This window comes from Lycorma delicatula, chromosome 5 (genome assembly GCF_047948215.1).
Source record: "Lycorma delicatula isolate Av1 chromosome 5, ASM4794821v1, whole genome shotgun sequence".
Taxonomy (NCBI): domain Eukaryota; kingdom Metazoa; phylum Arthropoda; class Insecta; order Hemiptera; family Fulgoridae; genus Lycorma; species Lycorma delicatula.
Window position 1 is genome coordinate 23,310,681 of NC_134459.1, and position 27,760 is coordinate 23,338,440.

The 27,760-nt window shown below is 30.3% G+C and overlaps 1 pseudogene; it reads right to left on the reverse strand.

The window, feature by feature from the left end:
- The window catches only part of LOC142324807 (tripeptidyl-peptidase 2-like), a 112,381-nt pseudogene that overhangs the window by 63,038 nt on the left and 21,583 nt on the right, over positions 1-27,760 (reverse strand).

Below are 27,760 nucleotides of genomic sequence, written 5' to 3' on the forward strand. Positions count from 1 at the left end.
TGTCACCTCGGTAACGCAGTAGAGAAACCGACTGATATAGTGAAAGATACGGATTTGATTCTCGACTTGACACCGGATCACAATTTTAGCCGGTTTAGTCGGGTTTCACTACTGAAAATAAGAGTAAACTGAAGATCTCAGATTCAGTTCTCGGTTTAGAATTAGTATTTTTCTCAATAATTATATTTACGTATAACGCTTAAGAGAAAACAAAAAAAAACTAAATAAATAAATAAAATAAGCCGTTGAAAGCAAATTTAAAGTTACAAATTATTTTTAAGTTAATTATTTTGTTAGAACGTCACTAAAAATCACATCCTATAAAATTTCAGACTTTTTATCTTCTATCGCATATACTTTCTATTACGAATCTTTTAAGTTTACGTAAGTAAATGTAATGTAATACTTGAGAGCATATAAACTAGTCACCTCGCCGGTCGCCGAGGTGGAGTAATAATATCTTTCCTCTTATCCGAAAGGTCCCGGGTTCGTATCCCGGTCAGGCTTGAAATTTTAATTCGCTTCAAAATTTCAATACCGTACTTCCACACAACCTCCAACCTAATACGGTGAATATTTAATAATAATAAATTATCGAATTAAAATAGTATTATCGTTTCCGCGAGCAGAAAAAGTCAGGTTTTGTACTCGTCTAGAGTTAAAGCGTCGTATAATTTCCAGTTCTTTTCGTTATAATTTCTTAACCGTCCTATGTTCAAAAAAAAATTGGAATTTTTTTTAAAGAAGATCAAATTTTTGTATAAAATTTATATTTGATTTTTAGGGTTCGGTTACAGCTCGGGTATCACTCCATATCTGTAATACTTTCGTACTTACTAATCGTTTAAAAAAAAATAAATAAATTTAGACTCGATTTGATTCCCACAGAGTTAAATTTTTCTAATGTAAATTTCATCTATATATAAGTTCATTAAAAAATATAGATGTAATGAAAGTCTGCGAGTTTGATTTTCGCTTTTAAAAATTTTATTTAGGTATCACCTATTAAAAAAGACTGAAAAATTTAAAGTCGCGATTTTGATTCTCGGTTTCAGCACAAAATCACATACTTGTTATAATAAATATTAAATAAGTTAAAAAATAGACTTAATCTTCCCTCAGAACACAGTTTTATTTTATTTAACAGTTTCATTCAAAAATATTATGCATTATAATAAAAAAAATCGAGATATGCTGAAATGGTCTCGGGTTCGATTCCCGGCTTGGATCATAAGTACCTCAATTCGTAATGTATATCCGAGTATCGGTAATAAAAAAAAAAGCTTAAGTTGAAGATCCTGGGTTCGATCTCATAATATAACCGGATTTCAAAACATGATTTTATTTGTAATATTTATAAAATAATCCGTTTAGAATCAATTTGGGTAATTTTTAGTAAAATGCCTGCCATCAAAAATAATTATTTAGCAGAAGAAATATGGTAATATGATAAAGGTCAAGGTTAATGAGGCATTTGTCTGTTGATAATTATGTTTGTAATAAAATTATAAATTTGTAATAATTATAAATGTAATTTAACCAAACTTAACCTACACTCGCTAACTAGACTAGCGAGCGAAGCGAGCGTAGATTAAGTTTGTTAATTATATTTATAATTTTTTTAATTTAATCTCTTATTTCAATATATTGAAATAAATTATATCGCATAAAAAAGTATCTTTTACGTATTTATCTTGTAAGTATGCGTATTTATTCGTTAATTATTATTTTTGTTAAAATGTACTTTACACAAACGGGTGTTCCGCACAGCGCTAGTAGTTTAACCTTGATCAAGGACTGGTCTGGCGGCGATTGGAGAGGGTAACTCACATAGCAAAGTAAATTGTAGACAGCGCGTCGGCAAGCAGTTCCGTCGATGTACGATGATTTATAAAGTTATCCGACATGAATTAAACGAACATTTATAATCGGTTTTTTAAATTTATTTTACTCGCAATGACAACATCCAGAATATCCGCAATTTTTTTTTCTTTTCCTCCGGGCCAACCGTTATGTATCGCTTCACAGAATGAGATGAAATAGCAATTTTATAGCGTGTCAAAATATCACGCCTGACCGGGATTCGAACTCGCGACCTCTGGATGAAAGGCCGAGACGCTATCACTCGCACCACGCGAGTTAACCGCTCACTATCACGCGCATTTTTTTTAAATTGTTTTTTTTTTCACGTTATGAATTTTGATAATAATGTAAGATAATGTCAAGCGCAACCCGAAATCGAACCCAGAACGTTTTATCCGACAGTACTATCTTCTCGCAATTATTATTTTCATACTGTTTACTATAATAAAATTAATATTAACCCGTAATTTAACAATCTGTTTTATTTTATTCGTTTATTACAATAAATGAAGCTAAATATATTATAAAAATGACATTAGAGGTTACATATTAATGAAACGTGTAAATAGATTAGATTTTTTTTTACCTCCGGGTCGACAGTTAAGTTATCGCTTCAGAGGATGAGATGAACAATTTGTAGCGCGTGTGAAAATGCCATGCCTGACCGGGTTCGAACCTGGGACCTCCGGATGAAAGGCCGAGACGCTACCACTCGCGCCACGGAGGCCGGAAAATAGATTAGGTTGCATAATATTAACCTAAAATACAGAAACATCTTATATTACAGATCTAAATTACAAAATAACTACAAATAAATTGAAAAAAAGTAATAATTTAAATTTTTACCGAGGGCGGTAACATATATAATGAAGGGTCGGAAAGAAAAATGATGTATTAATTTAGTAATTAATATTTCTGAAAATCAAACAAATTCATGATGATCTTTTACTCTTTTTTCTATTTTCTTTTAAAAGAATACTTTTTTTGTTATATAAGAGAATAAGTGTTTTTGATAAAAAAACCTTTTTTATCAGATACATTTTTTATATAAAAGAAAACTGAAAAAAATCGGTTATGATGACACAATGTAACGATATTTTTTTAATATAATCGATTAAAAAAAATCGTCGATTTCGGAACAGTTACAATGAAAGAAGTTTCTAAAATTCTGTCATATTGGAAACCACATACTGTATTCATTCCATGAAAGTGGATTAATTTTTACCCCCCTATAAATCTCTGATTCAGTAATTTTTTGGTTGTGTGTATCAACCGCACGATAAAATTAATTTTTCAGCAGTTTTTTTAATATTGCCACGAGTAGTTACACACAACTGAAGAAAAAAATAATATAACCTCACTACATTAAAACTAAAAAGATTATTTGTAATTTAATTAATTTTTGATATACTTAAGCTTAACTAATTAATTTAAAATAACACAATAAGAATTTAATACCTTTACGAACATAGTTTTTAATATAAGTAAGTTTACCTATCTTGTGTAAATTATGTAGACAAAACGCTTTAAGTAAATTAGAAATCGCGAAACATATGATTTGGTTATCACGAAACATATGAGGTTATCAGACTAAACTGATTACGGGATTTCTTCTAAAGATGTATATTTTAAAAATATTTTTATTTAATGTTGTTTGTTATTTATATTTGTAACTTTATTTATTAAATTTTCTATTGTAAAAAAAAAATCATGTTACAAATAATTATACACGTTAAGTAAAACCGATAAAAAAAACAACAGTCTCTCATTTTGCCAACTTAAATTTAAATAAAGAGATCGGTATTTAAAATAGTACCTAATTGTATAAATAAGTAAATAAGTAAAACTATTAACTAATTGTAATTAAGACATTAATTAATATATATTATTTAGTTTTATTTACAAATATTATTTATTTAAAAGTTATAAACGTATTTTTTTTAAAATAATCTAATAAACAAAAGTAGATGACCGCGGATGATTGTTACCCGACTCAAATCTTTGTAGAACCCACAAACCTGTTAAAACATGTGCATTTTACGTCGATAGCTGAACCGAACACGTCGTAATCATATTAGCTTAAAAAGTTATTTTCCTGGATTTAAGGTAAAATTAGGGTAAACTTATTGAAAAGCAGCATATTTATGTGAGGAATAATAGTTTTTAAGTATTTAAATTAATTATACAAATTAATATTCAATTTTGGCTGGTTACTGATTTATTATAAAGCCACGTGCTTTAGACTATCTAATGTTAAAAAATTAGAAAATTCATTTTTATGAAATAGATAAATCATTTAAATTGCATTTAATATAATATTTATTGCTATGACATTTATGTTAATATGATTTTCTCATTTTTTTAAATTTGATATATTTTTTTTAATAAAAACTTGTTTCAAGGCTGTAGTCTTTTGTCCAATATACTGCTGTTTGCTATGACTGATATTTTTAAAAATATAATGAATTCCTACAATTTAAAAAAAAGATGATGCAATCAGTTGAAATTTGCTACAGCCTAAATTAGGTGAAGATTATGCAATGTAGTTTATTGAAAAATAGTTCTACAATCTATTAATTTATTGGTAAAATGTTTATCAATTAATTTATTAAATTATTTATAATAAAAAAAGGCGCCAAAGATTGTTGCATATACTACAAAAAAGGTGCATGCAGAAAAATTAATTATTGTTTAAATAATTAATAGAAAAGTGCATGCATTAGTGATTATGGCATACACTGAAAAAAAGGTATATGCAGAAAGATTAATTATTGTTTAAATAATTAATAGAAAAGTGCATGCATAGTGATTATGGCATATACCGAAAAAAAGGTATATGCAGAAAGATTAATTATTGTTTAAATAATTAATAGAAAAGTGCATGCATAGTGATTATGGCATATACTGAAAAAAAGGTATATGCAGAAAGATTAATTATTGTTTAAATAATTAATAGAAAAGTGCATGCATAGTGATTATGGCATATACTGAAAAAAAGGTATATGCAGAAAGATTAATTATTGTTTAAATAATTAATAAGAGAAAAATACATGATTATTGCATATGCTGAAAAAAGGTGTATGCAAAAAAATTAATTATTGTTGAAATAATTAATTTAAAAAAAATGCACCAAGGATTATTGCATATACTGACTATTTCAGTATATTGAGGTAATATTAAGTATATGTTTAGGTAATGCACCAGTTTACATAGACAGCTTTCATATCAAAGCTGTTGTGAACAAACTGCTGCTTGAAATTTTAATTTGCATCTATAGCTTAACAAATTTTTTGGGGTAATGACTAGTTCATTTCCTCAAAAAAAAAAAAAAAAAAAAAAAATGTAATTATTCAATGTATTTAATAAAAAATGCATCGGTTTAAAATTAAAACCAGTTATTACTGGAATTTTTTAAGTAACTGTTTAATTAAAATTTTTAAATTAGATAATGTTTATTAAAATATGATGGAGCGAGACGAGTAGAATATTATGCTATAAGTTGGCAGTAATATTATGCTTTCATTAGTTCTAAGATCACTTGTAGATCCTAGATAACAAAATGAATTCAGTTGTTATTAGCAGTAATATTACATTTATTTACAATCGGTAGTGTTTTACACATATGCTTTGTACATATTTACAGATTATTTTTCATCTAATATTATTTTAGTAATATGGAATTCAAGTAGGACATAAATAAGTTGTTAGGCTTTTTACATACACAAAAGTGACCTTATTATTTAGTCTATACTTCTATAATTTTTTCATGATTTTTAAAAGTAATTTTCAGTTAATTAAAATCTGATTGTGATATCTAGCATTCTTAACAAAAAAATCATACTAACACATGCACATCTCCAAACATTTCAAACAATAAACCTCTGTAATTAGAATGAATTCTCGCACAGTTTTGACAAACTTTTCATTTATGAGACCTTCGCTATTTCGCAGTCTGAAATGCACTGATTTTCACAGTACAATGCACTACACAAGTTCAATAACTCAACCGGTCTTCATCAAATTTTCACATGCACAACTTCAGTTACACTACAACAGCAAGTTTTAATGAAAATGATCTAGTAATTTTGGAGATTTTCAAGTTGCAATTTTATATGTACACTTATGTATATAAGGAACTTAAATTTTAAGTGAATGATATTTTTGTACTTCTCGTACCTCAAAACGTAAAGAAAATTCAATTTCAACCCCTCAAACCCACCATTTGACTGAAAATAATTTTTTTTTCAAAAAACCGTTAAAAAAATTTAACCTTAAAAAAAACTGTCAAAAATTTTACACAGCTTTATTGTTACATATGTTAATTATTAACAGATATATTCATCCATTTATCACAAGAGATCTTAATCATTATGAAATGAATTATTTCTCATTTTAATTAATTAATTAATTATTTACAATGAAAGATAATTTAAGATTTATGTTTAATTTTCATGCAGTTCCATATTTCTAGAAAGTTGAAACAGAAACCGATTGCATATTAAGTCACATGATACAAATCAACTTTAACCATCACCTCTTATAAAATCTTTAAACAGTTTTTTTAACACCGGTCACTGTAGAATCACAAAAATTAGTTAACTGGCTAGTGTTTTAGCCCTCCAATACTCCTTCATTCTTTCACTGTCCAACTTCCCTTTTCTTTTGACCACTTTCAATTGCTGTATTCTTTCTTCTCCTTCTGGATCCCTTTCAATTCTAAGATTTTTTTTTTGTAAGCAACCTTCTGTCTTTTAAATCCGTCACATTTACGTTTGCTATCCTTAGGTCCTCTTTAATTTGCTTGAACCACTTAATACTCATTTTTCCACCGTTACACGTCAAAAATTCTCTTCGCAAGCCTGTTTAAATTCATTCTTGACAGATGTCTGTAAAATGCCAGTCTTAACTTAATGTGGTGCTTATGCATTTCTAACTCCCAGTAAAGTTTCTCTTTCTTCCTTAATTTCCAACCGTCGTTAGTTTTTCTGGGACCTAGGATTTTCCTTGTATCAGTCTTTCAGCAGGTTCCCATTTACCTATTCCCCTTTGTTCAGAGCTATGCGTTTGGCTCCATATAAAATTCCTGTTTGGATTACCGTTGTATAGTAACTGATCTTGACCGTCCTTGAGATATGTTTCATATTGTATATTTTCTTCGATAGGCCATAGGATGTTAGCATTTACTGGTACTGACAATGTTTGTTCCCTTGTCCATTTCTTTTGGTCTGTTAACTTCACCCGAGTACCTAAATTTCTTCGTATTTTTAATTTGTTTGAAATTTGTTCACAACAATTTTGGTGTGTTCTTAATGTACATGATATGCCTTTATATATATATATAGTCGATTATATACTCGAGAATGTTGATTCAAACCAAAATTACAAATAGAAGGCAATTAATATTTAATTGTGGAAAAAGACAATAAAAATATTAACCAATATGTAAAAATTACTTAAAATTTTAACTTGCAGGAAGGGTTCATAAGTACAAATAAATTGTACAATAAAACATGAAATTGGATTACTGAAAGAATCAGGACATTCGTGAAAAACAAAAAGAACTGTTACTTTATTTGGCCATACAATAATAATAATAAAAAACAAAGGGATAAGTTGAAATTATAGTTTATATATATATATATATATACACATAAAAGTAATATTAATTATAATTTTAACCCCTCAATCAGATTAAATTTTTAATTTCTTTGGAGAAAAGTTGCCGATTGATATTTTTTCTGTTAATGTTTAAAAAAAAAATTGCTTTGCTTAATTATGGTGACATTAATATATACATAAAAAAAATCTGTCTTAACTATCTCCTGTCTTAACTAGTAATCATATACTAACTATTAACCATTAATTTGGGTAGTTTATAAGAAGAATCTGGGTCTTAAATACTAATCGTATACTAACTATTAACCATTAACAATTAATTTGGGTAGTTTATAAGCAAACTAACTGGTGGTGGATTTTTATGTATATTATATGTTGCTATAATATATACTACTATATATATAGTATAAACTTATGTTGCCATAATATATTTAAGCTTAGATCATTAAGTTTAAGCGTAACTGCTGGTTAATTTATTTGTCGATCGACAAAGTATTCAAAGAATTAACTAAAATCTGATTGTTGAGGTTAATTAGTTATTAATTATATGCGAAACAATTTGAGGGGCGTTTTCTTTTTTCCCTTATTTGTATCATATTTTTTTCTTTTTTTAAGTTGCTCACAGTAGAATCCTTTAATAAAAATAAAAAGTAAGAACAACATAATCTTGTTCTTAATCGACTGACTTCTTTATCTAAACCGTTAACTTGGATTATTTTTCAGAGGTATTTAAATTTATTAACTTTGTTCATTTTTCCATATTTTGAATTGAATATTTGTTATCGGTCATGAATTCTGCTTTGTCGATGGAAATTTTGAACCCTACTTTATCTGCGATTTCTTTTATACGGTTTACTTGTTCTACTGTGTGATTTTTTTAGAAAATTGCAGTGTCATTAGGAAAGGTTTGGCAATTAATTCAAATAACTTTCAACTTCCGACCCGGTTTTATTTCACGGTGTGTTCCAATTTTTTTCGTCTTTTTCTCCAGTTCTCTTAATTTTTCTAAGTCACAGTTAAAAATAATTACCCGTAAATAACCCAGTAACCTTGTATTATTCCTGCCTTTGCAGGGAATAATACATATCAGCAAAAACAAATGCGCTCTGATTACCGAATACAAATGTATATATCTGTAGGAGATATTACACAATTATGGTCTTACAGATATTTCTATACGTGTTCTGCATGGGTGTTTTATGTTTTTTCTAGATATTTAAATAATAACATCGAGTTACAACCATCCTAATCCAGTAAACTAACCGTCTGTGAAACATTATATTGCCCTTTATCTTTGTTCGCCTAGTAATTTTCAGAAGAGAATATTCTTCCATTCTTATAGTATTTGTTTTCTTATTCTAGATTATATAGATAAATTATATTCCGATAAAAATTAATTTGTTCTTACAATATATTGTAGAGATTGTTATTTGAGGACAAGGTTGAAACGGTTTGGGTGGCAAAGCATGAAGCAGTATGTGAAAGCTTCTAGAATGACTGGAAATGTTGAAACATAAAATCATAAATTTATTTTTGATTAGGAACTCTCTTGTAATATACTATGAAAATATGGCACTCATAAGAATATAACTTGTGACAATTATAATATCTACTACTCTTTATTGTAATGAATTTTATAAATACATCGGCATTAAATTTAATTAACTTCATTATAACTCGGCATTTTTCAGTGTGAAAGCCACTTAAATGATAATATTGTTCTTGTCTTATGTTCCAGTTAGGGTGAATAGTAATAAGATTACAATTCAATGTTGAATTAACAGTAACCGGCATAAATGTTTGGTACTTGAGTACGTAACATATATCAGGTACCATTATCTGTGCTCTGCTTTGCAGTGTACAGCGTACAATGTCAATGGATAACTGAATGTTTCCTGCCTTTGCAGGGAATAGCACATATCAGCAAAAACAAATTCACTCTGATTACAGAATACAAATGTATATATCTGTAGGAAATATTACACAATTATGGTCTTACAGATATTGCTATACATGATCTGCATATAATTAATTTCTTCAGCTGATATGTAAGAAGCATAAATATGTTGTAATATTTCAATAAGTGAGTGCGCGACGCGTACGCGTTCAACCGCGTCGGACACCGGCCGTCCTTCGATACGGGCTCAATTCGTTAATGTGGATACAAGATGGGTGTTACTAATGTTAACACCCATATATATTTTTGTGCTGTTTCTTTACAGGTCCGACTACAGCAGTTCCATCAGCAGCAGTCCTCCCTAATATCCACCCAAAAGAAACACCCCATTTTTTTCAAAACTGTACTTTTTATATTAAAATAATTTTTCTTTAAATTTTATTTATTTTCTAGTTTTAATAGTATTTTTAATTTAGATTTTTAATGAAAATACATAACTGCTTTAATAGTTTTTTTTTTTAAGTTAAAAATATTTTTAAATGCACAATTTTAAATTGTTTTTTATTTTATATTTTTTTAAAGAAATAACCTAATTTTATTATGTAAGGAATTTATTTCCATTAAGGGGATGTAATTTATTATTTGTTTTAATAATGATTTTTAAACATAGATTAATAATTAATTTTTTTTAACAATAATTACATTTATTTAAATAATTAAACTTATTATTATTCAATAAAGGGGGGATACTCCACCTTGGCCCTTTACCCCATCCAGCGAGCTACAGTCTACATTTTCTTCAGTTCATCGCTTCAGCATCAGTCCTCCCGATTATCCTCCCGATTATTAAGGGGAATACTCTTTTTTTCAAAATTATAATTTTTTTAATATTTAGACTGTTCATTTAATTTTTCTTTTCACTAGAAGTTAATTTACATTTACATTTTTATTTTAATTTTAATAAAAGCTCATTTTTAGTTATATTACTCTGATTTTATTAAGCGAATTAAAATTTAACAGTAAAATTAATTATAAAGTTTGCTTTTTTAAAGCTTTTTTTTTTAATTTAGATTTTTCAGATTAGTTTATTTAATTGGTAGCTAGAAAATAATTTTAGAATTAGTGTAATTAATGAAAATCATTTAATTTCTTTTTAACTTTTACTATATACTTTTTCATTAAGGGGGGGTATAGTCCACCCTGGCCCTTATCCTCTCAGCGATCTTCAGTCATCATCTACATACTTCTGCAATATTATTTTGTTTTTATTATGTGTTTTGTTTGAATCAGGGCAAGCTCAAAATCGGTGAATTAAATCTGTAAATCAGATATTTATTTAAAGGATATAATAAAATCTTTTATAATTTTTTCTTATTTTTAAATACGATTATTACGAGTATGAAATAATTTCAACTTGAATTATTTTAATATGTTCGGAATAAATCTATGTTTTTATACCTCTAATTATTTTCATGTTGTTTCATGAAAATGGATTATCGCCTACGATCGTAAAAAAACAGCAAACCCTGATTTGAACTTTTAGTTTTAAGAAGGCATCATTATCCAGTTCGGCGGTACAGTGGCCTTCTTTGCAGTTCTTCAGCTTCGTATCCACCGGTGCCAAGTCTATACCGGCAGATACCTACAAGTCTGTACCTTGATATCCGGATGATTCATAAAAGCGCTGGTCGATCGTGTTTGAGGAATCAGAAGAAAGAAGACGAATCAACCTGGTTGTTATCGTGGGCTGCAATTGAAGGCCTCTACCACCACAGGGCAATAAAATTAAGGTAAGTTACACTGCTATTATAATTTGGGGGGAGGGGACAGACTGAGAAATATTATAGTATGTCAGTTAACCGTAATTTTTTTTTTGTAAGAGAAGTTTTTATCATTTTTAAAATAATTATATTTTATATCTTTGTATCTTATTCATCAAATTATTATAACAAATGTATAAATAAATTAAGTAAAAGAATAAAAATATTTCAATTTCTACAGAGATTTAATTCAATAAAACTGACTTACCCTTTATGTATGTACCCTTTAAATATTTTATACGTAATATGAACTTGATTAGTACTGAAAGTCATGATTATCATCATATCGATCAATATTTGCCACATCAGGTAAATTTTTATGATTTTTCTTTTTCTTATAAAATTGAACTATAATATTTAAATAAGTTTTATAAATTTTTGTTACATTATGTAAATATTTTTAATATGGAATTAAAAAAAAAATCTTATGTTATCTATTTAACAATCATTCTAAATATTTAAGCATTATAATGTACAGTTTAGATAACAGGTGTGGTGTTGTTACTGTTAGTATAATCGATAGATTTTTTCATTCTTATGTAATCCAACGAATACTAATGAATGTGATGTTGTGTACAAGTTTTTAAAACGTTTAATTTACGTATTGAAAATACTTTTTTAAGCAAATCAAAAAGGTTAATATTAATGTATTATAATATACATCAGTGGCGGCTTGCGTATAGGCACTGTGGAACTGCAGCATCCCCTATTTCCACTTGATATTATTAATAACATTTAATATAATGTCCCTTTTTCTTTAATTCCTTCTTTATACTTGTACAATATATAATCCTAAGCTTAATGTCAGTAGCCATCCCCCACCCACAGTTAATGAAAAAAAAAAATCTTTGTACGGAACTGTGCGCTTCACAGTTCCAGCAACATAGTTTTGGCTGTTGTGTGCATGCACACATAGGAAGCTGCACACAAGGCTGTGAGGAAGAGAGAACATTGTTGCTGCCGCAGTGTTGACCCTGGCGTCTGGTGGAAGGTAGTTTTTTTTTACTCCACGTGTGTATTGGAACATTGCATGTTTCCTTTTCTTGTTTAGTCAGAGGAAGGAATATGAAAGCGGTTTAGTTGTTTTTTCTGTAGCGATCAGAAGATGGCGGAAAGCAAGGGCTCTTTGATCGCCAAATCTGTCCAAAAACCCGCTGGAAAGGTGAAAAAGAAGGTAGTTAGTAAAACCTAATTACGTATTTGTTTCTGTGTACCTAGAAATTAAAATTAAGCGCCGTTGGACCATAATCTTTTTAAGCGGACATTTTATTAGATTTTTATCTAATGATGCTAAAAAATATTATGTGTATTAACATTCTATTATTTATTCGGTTCAACCGAATACGGTTTTTAAGTGCACAAATCATATTCTTGAATGCGATAAAATTTAGAATTAGTTTATTATCCTGCTTCCAGCTATTCTACGAATCATTGTTTTTTTATTTTACAGAAAACTTTAACCCTACCTTGAAAAGGCCCAGAAAAAAATTTTCTGGAGCAGCACCCCACTAATTTTAGTTACAAGCTGCCACTGATAATTGTAAATGTATTATTAAAATAATAATATTCATCAATATAAATAAATAATTAAATATTTTTACTTTTTAATAAATTTTTTAACATTTATTAATTTGCTACATTTTTTTAATTATAAAAATACTCTACGTTTATCGCTATTATTAAAAGTATTTATAAAAAAAAGTTCTCCGAATATAAAGAACCAAATTAATTAATTAATCTTTTAGTAATGAAAAATTTTCTTTTAATTTATTATTAATATTAAAACACAAAAATTCTATTCTGTTCGATTCAAAACAATAAACATAAAATGACGTGATAAACAATACTATTTTATTTCTTTTTTAAAAAATGTAGAAAATGAGTTTCTTGAACCATTAAGTTACAGTTTAACTATTAATTCTATTATAACGATTAACAATGTTCCTTTTAATTAAGTATTTTGGATAAACGGTCTTGTTTTCTTAGATCAATAAATAAATAGATACACAAGCTCTTTTAAGTCGCTTTTTTCCACTCTTTTAAATAATAAAATTGAATTATAACATTGCTATACAATAGCTGTCGATTAGATAGTATGTTTTTTCTTAATGTTACTGAATAAATAAATTTTTGTTACTAACGGTACATATATAATACTAACGTCGTTTATTTTATCTCTTTTGTTGCAGGTACGACAACGATTACTTACATAGGTTAAGAGTAAACAGCGTTAATGTGGCTTAACTATTTAGTTTTATAATAACGATTAAAGGGAGGACTACTTACTTCGTAACTGGTGCTCCTTTTCCAGTAGAATTAAGTTTCTTTTTCAGGTAATTATATATTCTTGTTTTGTTTTACAAACATGTGCATGTTAGAGTAAATTTGCATGTTAGAATTAAGGAAAAATCGCGTTTCTCCAGTAGGCCCCTCAGTAGGTTGCAATTGTTTTTTAATCATGTTATGTGTGTTGTGTTTTTTTTACAGGTTCATTATATATTTTAAGTTAGAATTAATTATGTTAAGTCGCGTTCGCGTTCCATACCCCATCCACAGTAGGCCCTATTATAAAGCGGGGTATTATTTTAATATTGTTTTTTTATTTATTTAAGATTAGATTTACATGTTGTTAAGCCATGTTAACCTGAATGCAATTTTCTGAAGTACTGTTTTATTTATTATGTATGTATATTTCAAGTACACCAAACTGTATTTTTATCAATCGCCTTGATATTTTTACTAATTTCGTTTCAGAATATTTGTTTCAGGTATAGATTATGTAATATTTTAACTAATCGATGTTGAAAAAAATGGTGTGATGTAGAATAAAAAATGAAAAATGGATTCTAAAAGAATTAAAATATTAATAACTTGTTAATCTATTTTATTATTTTTATACTAATATTTCTCCAGATTGTTTCAAGTTTGTTTCAGCTACAGAAGATTGCGATATTTCAACTACTTAATGCTGGAACAACATACTAAAGTAACGCTTAGAAAATTTTACATGTGATGAATGTATAACAAAAAATAAGATGAAAAAGCTAATTTCAAAAGTCAAAATTATGATCAGATTAAGATTAACACGATCAACATCTGGATGACATGAGTGAGTATAATTTTAAATTTAATTAGATTATAGAAAAACAATGTAAAACCTCATGATCAGATTTCTTTTACAAAATAACTGAAGGGATTTCTTTTTGTAAGACAATTTTAATTTTTGACATCGTAAATGGTAAAACATTTCACAGACTGCTGTATTTGAGTTTAAACAGTTTTAGTAAAAATAAACAAGTATAATTAATTAGTCTTATTTATTATAAATAACACAAACTTGTGAAGATTTTTATTATATGGAACAATTTATGTGTCTGAAGATGAATCAATGGCGCTAGTTTTAAATTGAATTTTTTCAATAATTATATTTAAAGATTTTGCACAATACTATATTTTAGATGTATTTGTTGTTACCCTACTTTTAGTAGTAAAAGAGTTGCTGTATTCACTATAGAACATTATATTAATTATGTAAGCATCTTAAATCTGCATTTGCCATAGTCTAGCGCAAGTTTTATTTTATGTCATACTAAAGATGAGCTCTCTCTTTTTTTGTTTAGCTTTCGGAATCACCGTAAGGTATTACTTCAGGGGATGAATGAGGATGATATGTATGAGTGTGAATGAAGTATAGTCTTGTACAGCATCAGGTCGACCGTTCCTGAGATGTGTGGTTAATTGAGACCCGACCGCTAAAGAACACCGGTATCCACAATCTAGTATTCAAACCTGTATAAAAGTAACTCCTTTTACTAGGATTTGAACCTTAGAACTCTTAACTTCAAAATCAGCTGATTTGCGATGATGAGTTAACCACTAGACCACCTCGGCACTGCTAACCTGGTAAGTTAACTGTTATTTAGCAAACTCGCTGGATCCCCTCTTATAAGTAATCTGTCTTGGTTTGCATTCTGTTACATGAGTTTTGTTTGCATGACATTAAAAATCGCTAATCTGAACAGAAGGCTGAGCAAATACTTTGGACAGTGTAACAAACTTATACCAGACAGTATAAGTGGTTGTTAATGAGATGTACCAAAATTTGATTGGCATATTTTAAAATGAACTTATGAAATAAAAATAAAAAAACCACGGGCTTTGCATCTCTTCTGTATATCTTGTGCAGAAAATTTAATACAAAGTAGAGTAATACAAAGGGATTCATTCATCTATGCCGATTGGTATTCGAATGGTATAGTGTGAAATACAAAATAATTTCAATTTTTTGTTTGCAAAATATCTGTAGTTAAAAAAAAGATGCTATCAGTTCATTAATCTACCATTGACATTATTAAGACCTGTGCTTCATGGGCAGGATACTCCTATTTTAAGACTTCAATCTCTGTTACTAGACAATAAAATTTCATCCACCTAGCATATAGGAAAAGTTAATACGATTTCTTCACCGGCCTTTGAAGATTAGAATCTATAGCCACCCAAAGATGAAGGATTTTGTTCACAATTTGGATTTTACTAAGTAAATTAACATGTAACATATATACAGTTAAATAAACAATTTGTTTGGAGTTTTAATGGTAGTACTTTCACACTGAGGCACTACACAGTACTTGTAAAATTTGGAATTCATTTTAGACTTGGTAATTTTTGAAACATCTTAAATACTCCCCTAAACATATGATTGTTTTATAAGGTGTGGTGTCAAAGGAGAGGCAATGACCGTTTAGAGAGTTTTGGTGGAAAATTTTAATTAATTTATAAAAATGCAAAATACATTGTGTAAATGATCACTTATGTATTATAACATTTAGATTTTAATAAAATAGACCGTGAGGCATAATATAAACCGGTTTCTCAAAAACAGTCAACTAGCCTATTAACATAGCCTTATTTGTTAATAATAGACTTGTGAAGATTTTTACTATGTGGAACATTTTATGTCGCAAGGTGAATCAAGTGTACTAGTTTTAAATTTAATTTTTTTTAATAGTTGTAAAGATTTTGCACAAGGGATTTTTATGCAAAGAAAACAGCATCACAACAGTTTTTCTGTCTGGCCATTTTAGGCGCAACAGATTGTGAGAAGATGAAAATTTTAGTTCTCCTTTTTTCAAATCTGTTTTTAATAACTCTTTTCATTAAGTTACTCGATTTATTTTAATAAGTGCACCGATTCAATATTCCTACAAATAAGTTTGGGGAAGAATACTAGTTGTACAAGTAGAAAGTTCTTCTCTTTTTTAGGAGATCTCTAGTTAAAAAAATAACCACCTGTTTACTAAGTTTGAAATTTCTCATAGGGTTTACTTGATTCTTTTTACAGACATAAATTGCGCTAAGAGAGAGAAAACATTAAAATCAGGAACTCCAACTATAGAATATCAGAACAGCATACAGGAAAAACTAACAGGCTAAAGAATAAAAATTATAAATTATGAGGAAATGTTGTGATGCAAGTAGAATGATGGATAGAATTTGTAATTAAAAACTAAAGCGGTTGTGACATCTTAAAAAAAATGTAATGTGGGAAGTTAGCTAAATAATTCAAGCAAAACAGAAAAGAAAAGCAACAGCAATGCTGTTGCTTTGGCAGCAATGCAAAAAATTATTTCAAATATAAACACAAGAAGTAAGTACTGTGTTCCAAAATTGTTACTTTAAAGAGAATTAAAGTTAAATAATCCAGTTTTGTTTGTGTTTTTTTCCATCTAGTTTATTGGAAAAATAATACTGTTAAATTAAATTTTATTATACTATATCTCAAGATGATCTAAATCCAGTTATATTTTAGCCATTTAATATTTGTTTTTTATTAGACTCAGGCTGAGTTTCCCTATAGAATACCCACCATTAATTGAATCCTAACAAAAACAGTAAATTATTAACATTGAAAAAATGTTAATCTATTTAAAAAAACCCCTATCTATTTAAGCCTAACCGTTCACTAGATTTGTAGCTTGATATCATCCAGTGGATGAATTCTGTCTTTATAGCTGCTGAAAAATACGGTTGAAAATAGGTTAGAATAAGTGTGCGATATCTGTAATAGTAAATGTTAAAATATTTAATATCAATATTTTAATATTTATTAAAACTAATCGTGCTGATCTTCAAACTTAGTTAATAAACTGGTTTTATAACTGTTTTAATTTCGCAATTAAAATAACAAAACACCAGCTTTTACTATTTGCAATAATTTTTTAACTTTTTACATTTTCATTTTACTTTAAACTTCATTTTCATTAAACTTCATTTTTCATTGTAAACTTTTTTTATTTTCATTTAGATTAAAACAGAATTTGTATAAACTGATAATTCTAGAAGAACGTTGTGTATTACTCATTCTCTAAGCGATTATTTACTCTATTTTTTTTTTAACCTCCAGGACCACCATTAATTATTGTTTCAGAGGATGAGATGAATGACAAGTAGCGTGTGAAAATGTCATGCCTGACCGGGACTCGAACCAGAGACCTCCAAATGAAAGGCCAAGACACTACCATTCGCGCCATGGAGGCCGGCAAAGTGATTATTTACTTAAATGAAACTAACTTTACTAATAATAGCACGAGTATGATGGTTAGTACAATCTTTATAAAATTTTATGATTATACAATTATATTTCTCTACAGACAAAAAAACAAATAAATTAACTAAGTACAAGATAATCAAGTGATTTAAACAGATATAAATTCTTTCTCCAGGATATTAAATTCGGTCACTTTTAAAAAAATCATAAGATGCAGTGCAGATATTTGTTGAAAACCTTATTCAACAGTTTTATTCCGTAGGGGGAGAAAAGCTCTTCCAGCTGTCATCAGGCGCGATCTGATGGTAGTGTGGGCTTATACCTTTTAAAAAACCTTCCCCTTCTTCCCGTAGAAACTGGACTTGGCCGCATGGCATGAACACGGTTCCTGTGTGATAGGTGCGGGATACTTGTACTGCCTGCTTCTGAGCAGCAGGTTCTGACATTCACCAGGAGTCATCGGCAGGTGATGACCTAGGTGGGCTCCAGCTGCTTACTCCTGGAGTCTTCATATCCTTGTGGTTGATTGAATGCTTAATCTACCATTATTTATCTTATTTTACTTTTTATTACATTTTCAATAACTGGATTTTTCCTTCTTTTTTACCTGCAATCACCCGCGTACTTTTACTGTAAGTCAGTATGAGCAGATAATATGACAAACACTACCTCCTTTCAGACATAACCGCTATGTAGTAAACTCCTCCATCTTGGAAAATCTACCAGGTTGTTGGATTCCCCTGGCAACGACAAAAATTATTTTTTGTTTTAATACATGAAGTAATAATAATAATTAATAATGAACTTTGAGTTCTACATAGATTGTTTATTACTGTAATTTATTTATAAAAAATTCATAATACACTAAGAAATTTTTCTTTTTTTTTCAGAATTTTAATTAACTGGATTATAATATTTTATACAATCAATTCAGTATTTCTCTATGAAGTTTATTTATACTAATCAAAGAATTCTTTTGTAATTTGATAAAATATGCTACTGTTGGTGAAGTGCAATATATATACTGCAGAACAATGATCCGCATGAGAAAAAAAAAATGGTGTACACAAAGAAAACTTAAGAAGCACCCAAACATTAATATTTTTTGTTATTGACATCACACTTTGTATAAATATTATAAATAAAAGTTAGAAATATAATGTATTATAATAAAGAATCTTTCAGTACGTAGAGACAAACATCTTTAGTTAAAAGTATATCTAAATAGATGTGTTCTTAGTTGAGGTAGGTGGAATATATTGGCCGGTTCATCAACATGACCATGATTGTTCGCATGTGACCAATGGATATTTTGCTGTAAAATGTTACAGGATAACGGCTTTAGGCCACGTATGAGCCTGTCTAGGTCTTCCATTTATAGGCAGGCTGCAGAGGCACCTGCTAAGGAGAATGGTCCAATTGGAATACAGGAGTCAGCGCCTGGGGAAGAAGATGGTAGATTTTATGGGGTATGGATCTGACACAGAGGTGTTGAAGGCAGTTAGGGTGGTTGATAAAGAAGTCAGGAAAGTGACCCTGCTTGTAAAAGAGAACACCAAAACTAAGAAGAAGATTCAAGGCATTGTCCTGAAGCTCCAGAAGAGTGTCAGTATCGAGAGAGTCATCGAGGAGGAAGTAGTTGTCCTGTGCAAGAGATTCTGGTAGGAGGAGTGGTTTACTCGCATGAGTGAACCCGAGAGTGAACCCGATACCACCAGTGCTCTGGGGAGTGATGCAGTCCATGTGTTGGATGTTAATGGAAATAGTAGCGAGTACTCTAAGGTGGTGTTTGGTACCTGCAAGGTACTTAGACAGTTAAGAGTCTGAAGGTAAGCTGAAAGCAAGTCTGGTTCTAGCAGAGAATACCAGGCCTGAGTTATTGCTTGGTGATGGGATGGAAATGAATGAATGGCGTAGTTTCATCGTGGTAGTAGATTCCACCAAGAGGGAAGACTCCACAAAGCTTGAGTGTTATTGAGCATTGCTTAAGATTAATGCGGTGACAAAGCTTGACTTGTAAATGGTAATGCGACGGGTAAGTGACTTCGGAAGGTTATCGAGTATGTCGCAAGGAGAGCCAATCTGAGGTACTCTTTCCGGCTGATGGCGGATAGTGCTGCTAAGCAAACAGCCATGGGTGGAGACAAGGGTAGTGTTCAATGAGTGGATATGGTGCCAACCCAAAGTAGGACTACTCTAATGGTTAGAGCAGAGGGTCGTTCTTATGCAGTGGCCGTTGCGGGGGCTTTGCTGGACAAACACAGAGTTAAAATCTGCTGGATCTGCCATAGGGTCTCCCGCAGATCATCGGAGAAGCGCTGCTTTCGTTGTGGTCGACCTAAGTAAGCAGTGTTATAACTGTGCATGGGAGGGGCACCTGAGTATGGATTGCAGTGAAGTTCAAGTATCTTCACTGCAATCCCAAGTAGCTCTGGAAGGTACAGTGCCTCTGTTTAACTGGGATGAAGTGGGAAAAGAGCTTCTCCCCTATGCCAGTATTGTGGGGTCGTTCACTCCTCAGAACATGTTATGCTAGGATGTCGCACCCAGTAGTGGATGAGTTTGGGGAGTTAAGGGTCAGAATGTTGTCCCTAAGATGCTTGCCTTGGAGGTAGCGAGGCAGGGTAAAACTGCCATTGTTGAGGCTATTGTGTGTATTATTGTGTTGTATTGTGTGTGGAGGCACAGGACACCAAGTAGGAGTACCTTGCATGGGTCGTAGTTGATGTAGTGCTCTTTTTTGGTTGGGGCTTGTGTTTTATTGTTGTGTATTTCATTATTATTTATAGTATTGTATATATGTAGTCGGGCAACATTAGTTTCTGTATGTATTAAGTGTATTGATTTTTATGTATATGCTTGATGTTGCATCTTTGGTATTTATGTATGTATTTTGTGTGTTTTATTCATGTATTATGTAGGTGAGTACTCAGGTCGGGGGTTATGTTGTATTCTTGTGAATTTTATTGTTTTATTTTTGCATATTATGTGTTTGTCATAGTATTTTTTAGTATATTATGTACAATTCTCTAAAAGGGTATTTTCGGTCTTTATATGTAACAAATTACTTTCAGGAGTATGTTAAGTAGTCTACACACACACACACACACACACACATATATTGTGGAGTGTAAGATTATTTCAGTGTATGAAATTGCACTGAGCAACTAATTGCAATTGTGTGGCCAATAATGTCAGTATGGCTGTTTTGCATAGGTGGCGACCTCTCACTGGGTGGGGACTGACTAATGCTTCAAAAGTGGGTCCGATCCACGGTCAGTACAATTGCAAAAAGAAAAAAAGAAAATAGATCTGTGTTACTTTCAAAATCATAAAATCATTAGTTCGGAGCATCTGTGTAAACAGTTAAAACTGTGAATAATAAATACTGTTGTTTATATAACTATCATAATTATTCAATAAGTCTTCTTGAAAGTGCATTTTTGAATAAAAAATTCGGTGATAAGATTAATGTTTTAAAGGGTTAAAAAACACCTAAAATTTATTACCACCTTATTAAGTAATTAATACAGTAATTAATCGTGAAAATTATTACAAGTGAGTTTAACAGTTCGAAAGTGGCCAAAATTTTAATAAAAATATTTAAAGTTAAAATTGGCTGAATGTTTCAAAATAAATTGATTTGATAATTAACATGGGGGGAATGGATGATCGATCAAAGTTATTTAAGAAGAAGTTATTTAATTATTCAAGAAGACAGACAAATTATAGAAAAATGTTTTGATGGAATTAGTAAGATAAAATTAGTAAAGATAAACCGCATAAGAATGTCCCTTTGCTCTAACCACACTAGAGTCCTATTTTGGGTTTGCACCATATCCGTTTGTTGAACACTACACTTGTCTATACTCATAGCTGTTTGCTTAGCAGCTCAATCTGCCACCAGCCGGAAAGAGTACCTCTGATCAGCTCTCCTTGCGACATACTTGGCAACCTTCTGAGAAGGCATTTACCCATTGCATTGATTGCCAAGTCAAGCTTTGTCACCGCGTTAATCTTAAGCAATGCTCGATAACACTCGAGCTTTGCAGTCTTCTCCCTTTGTGGAATCTATAACCATGACAAAACTACACTCCTCATTCATCTCTATCCCATCACCAAGAAATACCTCAGACCTGGTATTCTCTGCTAGAACCAGACTTGCTCTCAGCTTACCTTCAGACTATCTAACTGTCTAATTACCCTGCAGGCATCAAACACCACCTTGGAGTTGATGTTTAGACAAAAATGGATCAAAGAATAATTTTCATTTGATTGTACAATAAAATGGAAAAATTCATTCAAATGTACGTTGAACTACCACTGTAAAACATGAGTGAGATTTGATTACAGCTTACCAATAGAATTAAATAAACCAGATTTCACATATGGAGGGAAATTAAATAACACTATTCGATTGACAAAGGTTTATTGTATGTATTAATTTTATAATAAAGGAAGAAAAAATAGTGAAGTTAGTATGAGCTAGATTAAAAAAATTGAAGAACTGAACCTTCAATATTTTTAGTAACCAAGTATAAACTGGTGATGAAAGAGAGCCTGGTGCTTTGCTGCTGTTGGTAGGCTTGATGCAGATAATCTGCTGCAGACAATGTTGACCAGCAAAACATCATGGAGAGAAGTGGTCGCCTTGACAGAGGATAACCCTCAAAACCAAAATGACAGAAGAATTATTGCACAAGGGATGGTGAGGGGACAGCCTGTACAAGGAGGTGGTTGGGGGCCCCTTTTGAGTCGTCACTATTGTCAAGATGTGCAGCACTCTCCAACCCATCAGCTTGGGGCCGACGATGACCTGTGCTTGTTTCCAACAGATCTGTAGCGTTACTAACATTGGATGTAGACAGTGACTCCCCCCCCCTCACTGTTGTGGTGTAGATCAAACCCCCAGACCCCTACTAGACTGGTTGCTCCATGGGTGAATAGACATAGACAGGAAGAAGTTCCACTGTGAATAAAGGCTCCAACGACCATGTGTTTTGCCGGAGCATGCGAGGTAAGCGAAATAGGGATAGCCTATGCATGGAGGTGGTTAGGGGCTCTTGGGTCGCTGCCACTGGTGATATGTGTAGGACTCCCCAACACCGCCCTGCGTGTCCCACAGGAAAAACAGCATGTCCTGAGTAATGCCAATAAGTGGGTATCAAGGCATGTTGCCTTAGGGGAGGTTGTTTAGAGAGTCCTCAAGCACGAAGAACAATTTCCTCAGGATACATCAATGATGGAAACATGCTTTCAGGGAAAATTGTGCTTAAAGATGCTTGCCGATTACTGCTGGAGAATGGAAAGGAATATTCCTGAGGATGATTTAGAAGAAAACTAAAGAAAAACAGATATTAGGTAAGGTAATTTCATACTTAGGCTATATAATTCATAAATCAGGTTTTCTTTAAATTTGCGTTACTAAATACCTTGCCCACCGATTTAATTTTGGTTTGCAGATTTAAAATCGTGCAAAAAATAGTATTCACTTTATTAAATGCATACAATTGTAATAACATTTTTTTTTTAAATGGTGGGAATCAACAAGTTGTTGACGGTTATTTGTTTGTGATTTGCCGACTTCAAAAGGTTAAAATATTTCTTTAAATTTAACAGTATTATGTTTTTAAAAATTTTATTTAAATCTTTTTATTTTTCATTTTATATAACCACTACAAGAGGGGTATATGTATTTAAATGATTTATAAAAGTAAATTTCATATAAAATCAAGTCTGTAACACCTTTATTGAATGCTAGGATAAAAATTGTTTGAATCGCACAAAAAACATATAGTATTAAAACCATTTTTCTGTAGTGTAATTCATGGTAATATTTTTTAATCTACATAATGGTGAAAAAAGCAATTTTTTTTTTTTTTTTTTGATCAGAAAGGTAAATATAAAATGCTGTGTATTTAAACCAAATGTGTGATTTTTTTTTTTTTGTAATGATTATTTGACTTTGTCAGGTAAGGTGATTGATATCTATTATTAAATTTCCCAATATTAAGATAAAATTTATTCTGATAAAAAATAATTTTTGTTGCTCTTATGCTAAGGAGTTTAATATACTTCTTTCTTATTTACAGCCCTGTTTGCCATGATTTGAGCATTTCTTGTTCATTAACTTTAGCGAAAGGAATCTGAAACAATGAGCAAGAAATTTTCACCACATTACAGTTAAATTATTTAATGCTGTACAAGTTTTTGTACGAGATAAGTGTATCTTGCTGCGATTATAAGTAAGTACATATTATTTAAATTTAGTAGAAAAAAAGTTTTATTTTTCAGTAAATTTTTTTAATAGTATTGCAAAAGAAAAAGCTTCTCTTTGAAACCCTTGTCGATCTCTGTCGTTGGTTAAAAATAAGTACTCTCCATGTTTGTGTAGAATAGCTGTACATTAGAAACATTATGCTTATTAGGGCAAATCTTTTTTTCTGCCCAGAATTATGAAATGATGACCAAGATTGCCAACAGTTGTAACAGAAATTCTTGTTAGAAGTACAGTCCTTTTTCATCTTTATTTTTTAATTGAAATCTTACAGCTATGAAAGACTAAATGTTTATATAATAATTATGAATTTTTAATTTTCAGAATTCCTAAAGGTAACTCTAGGTAATAAATATAATGAATTATATCACAAATTTAGTATTTATTCCTGGTTTGTAAAATATAACTTATAATGACATACTATAATTTATTTTCACCTGTCTGATGGCATGGCTTAGAACTGGTCTAAATTAATCAAGTTTCTTTTGCAGTACTATTTCAATAGAATAAAAAATCATATATTAAAATGATTTTTTTTAATATTTCATATACTAAAAGTATTTATATTTTTAATTAGAAGTCATTAGTTGTAAGAAATGAGTAAACTCAGTTGAGTTTATTATATTTTTTGCTCAGGGTAATAATCACTTAAATTAGAATTTTTTCTGAATCCTTTTCAAATTTTAGTTCTTTTGTTCCATATTTTATACTACCCCTCTCTTTCTGTCTTTGCAGTTTTCATTTTCTTTAGAGTTTCATTTCCAGTTTTATAAACTAGTACTAAGAAACCTAAAAATTCTAGTTTTTTTTTCTTCTAATGAATCGCTTCTGAACAATAATTACATATTTTTTATGTTTGTAAACAGATTTTCTGATTTTTAAATTCAAGAAGTAACATTATCTTTTATTACAGCATTCATTAATTTCAATAGTTTTATTTATAGTTATTATTTTTATAGAAGCCCTTTCATTGTGAATTCAACTGTAATTTGGTAATAAATGTAATCCATTCAACCTAATAGATAAATTAAAAAAAAAATACATAACGCTTTCAAAAAAAGAAAAAAACATTCGCATTTAATTAAAAACATAAAATTATATATAATTAAACATTAAAAATTCAAACAAATCGGGACGTAGATAATTTCAATTTTTAATACATTACAATTTTTGAACGTACACTATATTATTATAAAATAACATAATAGAACGCTAAAATAAATTATGGAAAAACGATAAATACAAAAGTCATATATATATATTTTTATTGTGGGTAAAAAAAAGTTACAGCTTGATCAATATAAATTAATAAATTAGAAATACCTTACAGCAGGTAACAGCAGAATATTTTTTGATGGCCAGAATCATAATTAATAGACTATTAACAAAATATTCATTTTTAATAAATGAAAAGTTATTTGAAATATCCGCAAATTTTTTGATGCATCATTAATTTACATTTTATTACTGCAAGATTTTAACTTTTTTATATCACGAGTAGCCGTACAAGATCTTTAATAAGATTTATAATGAGTCTTTAAGACTCAATGTTGATGTCATCTTCATTAAAATCATTTTCACTAGCATAAATTTATTTTACGGATTTTCCAATAACATCATTTTTTTTTCATTTTGATTATCATTATATCTCAACCCAAGAATTAAATGACTGAGATTCATTCATCTCTCTAACACTTTATAGGGCACAACTCTGGGGCCTAAAAAAAATATTTTTGTTTTTACTTGGCTGGTGGACTTAGGCATTAAATTATGTATTTCCATCAAATCTGTGGCAGTTCCATCAAATCTGTGGACATCCATTACCAAATCTGTGGCAGTTAGGCCCTGTTATATACATATATGTACCACTTACCATGTGGGCAGTGGTTCATATGAATACCATTCAAATTTTTTTATCAAACATTCTTTTTTTATTTTAAAAATAAAATAAGAACAAGAAAATTGCTAATACAAAATGTCTCTTACCCATAAAAATATTATTAATTTATTAGGTAAACCGTTCTATAGTCCATTTTTTCTTTCTCTTATATGTAAATATCTATATGTACAATATAATATTCTTTCAGCCTCTGTGAAGCACAGAATTAGAGAAACATTCTTACCTTTAATCTTTTATTCCATGTAAGTGCTTTCAGGCCTAAGCCCATCCTCAGTGATGTTTTGTTTATAATTTTTAAAACTGTTTACAGTCGCACAATAAAATTTTTAGCTTTTTACATTTTGTAAAAAAATTGTTTGTTTAAAAATAAAATAAGAATTCACGTTTACAACTGTGTATATATATATATATAAAAATATATAGATAATTGTATGTGTATAATATATATTCAATTTTTCTAAAATTTCCAATTTTTTATTACTATTTTCATCTTCAATATTTATTTTTCCAACTATTTCCAAATTATTTTCTAAATTAGTCATATCCTGATTATTATTTATCAAATGGTCAGCAAAATTTGAGAAACCCATTTTTTTGGAAATTGGATATTTAGAAAAATTATATATATATATATATATATAATGCCCTCCTCTATGAATCATGAGACCTTGCCGTTGGTGAGGGGGCTTGAGTGCTCAGGGATACAGAGTAGCTGGACCGAAGGTGCAACCATATCGGAGAGGTATCTGTTGAGAGCCAGACTAAGGAATGATTCCTGAAAGAGGGCAGCAGCACTTTCAGTAGTTGTTAGGGGCGGGAGTCACAATGACTTAAACGGCCGTATCAACATCACTCAGTCCTCTGAGTACTGCGCAGCTGAAAGCAATGGAAAACTACAGCTGCTTTTTTTCCAAGAAAATGTGGCTCTCTGCATTTTCACATAGCAATAATGGAGGCGCCTTCCTTGGTAAAATATTCCGGAGGTAAAATAGTCCCCCGTTCGGATCTCCGGGTGGGGACTACTAAGGAAGGGGTCACCAGAAAATTAAAAAATAACATTCTACGAGTCGGAGCGTGGAATGTTAGAAGCTTAAAAAAGGTTGGTAGGCTAGAAAATTTAAAAAGGGAAATGGATAGGGTGAATGTGGATATAGTAGGAATTAGTGAGTTTCGGTGGGAAGAGGAAGGCGACTTTTGGTCAGGTGATTTTAGAGTAATTAACTCAGCGTCAAATAATGGGCAGGCAGGAGTAGGTTTTGTGATGAACAAGAAGATAGGGAGGAGAGTGGAGTATTTCAAAATGCATAGCGATAGAATCATTGTAATAAGGATAAAATCAAAACCTAAACCGACAACGATTGTTAATGTTTATATGCCTACAAGCGCTCATCATGATGATGAGGTAGAGTGTGTACACGAAGAGATTGATGAAGCAATTAAACACGTAAAAGGAGATGAAAATTTAATAATAGTTGGAGATTGGAATGCAAGCATTGGAAAAGGCAAGGAAGGAAATATAGTGGGTGAATACGGGCTGGGCAGAAGGAATGAAAGAGGGGACCGACTTATAGAGTTTTGCACGAAGTATAATTTAGTAATTGCCAACACCCAATTTAAAAATCATAATAGAAGAATATACACTTGGAAAAAGCCAGGCGATACTGCAAGGTATCAGATAGATTATATCATGGTTAAACAAAAATGTAGATTGGGGTTTAAAAACCTGAAGAAAAGTTGTCAGATGAATCTGTGGAATTTAGAGAAGCTTGAGGAAGAGAAGGTAAAGAAGATTTTCGAGGAGGACATCGCAAGAGGTCTGAGTAAAAAAGATAAGGTAGAA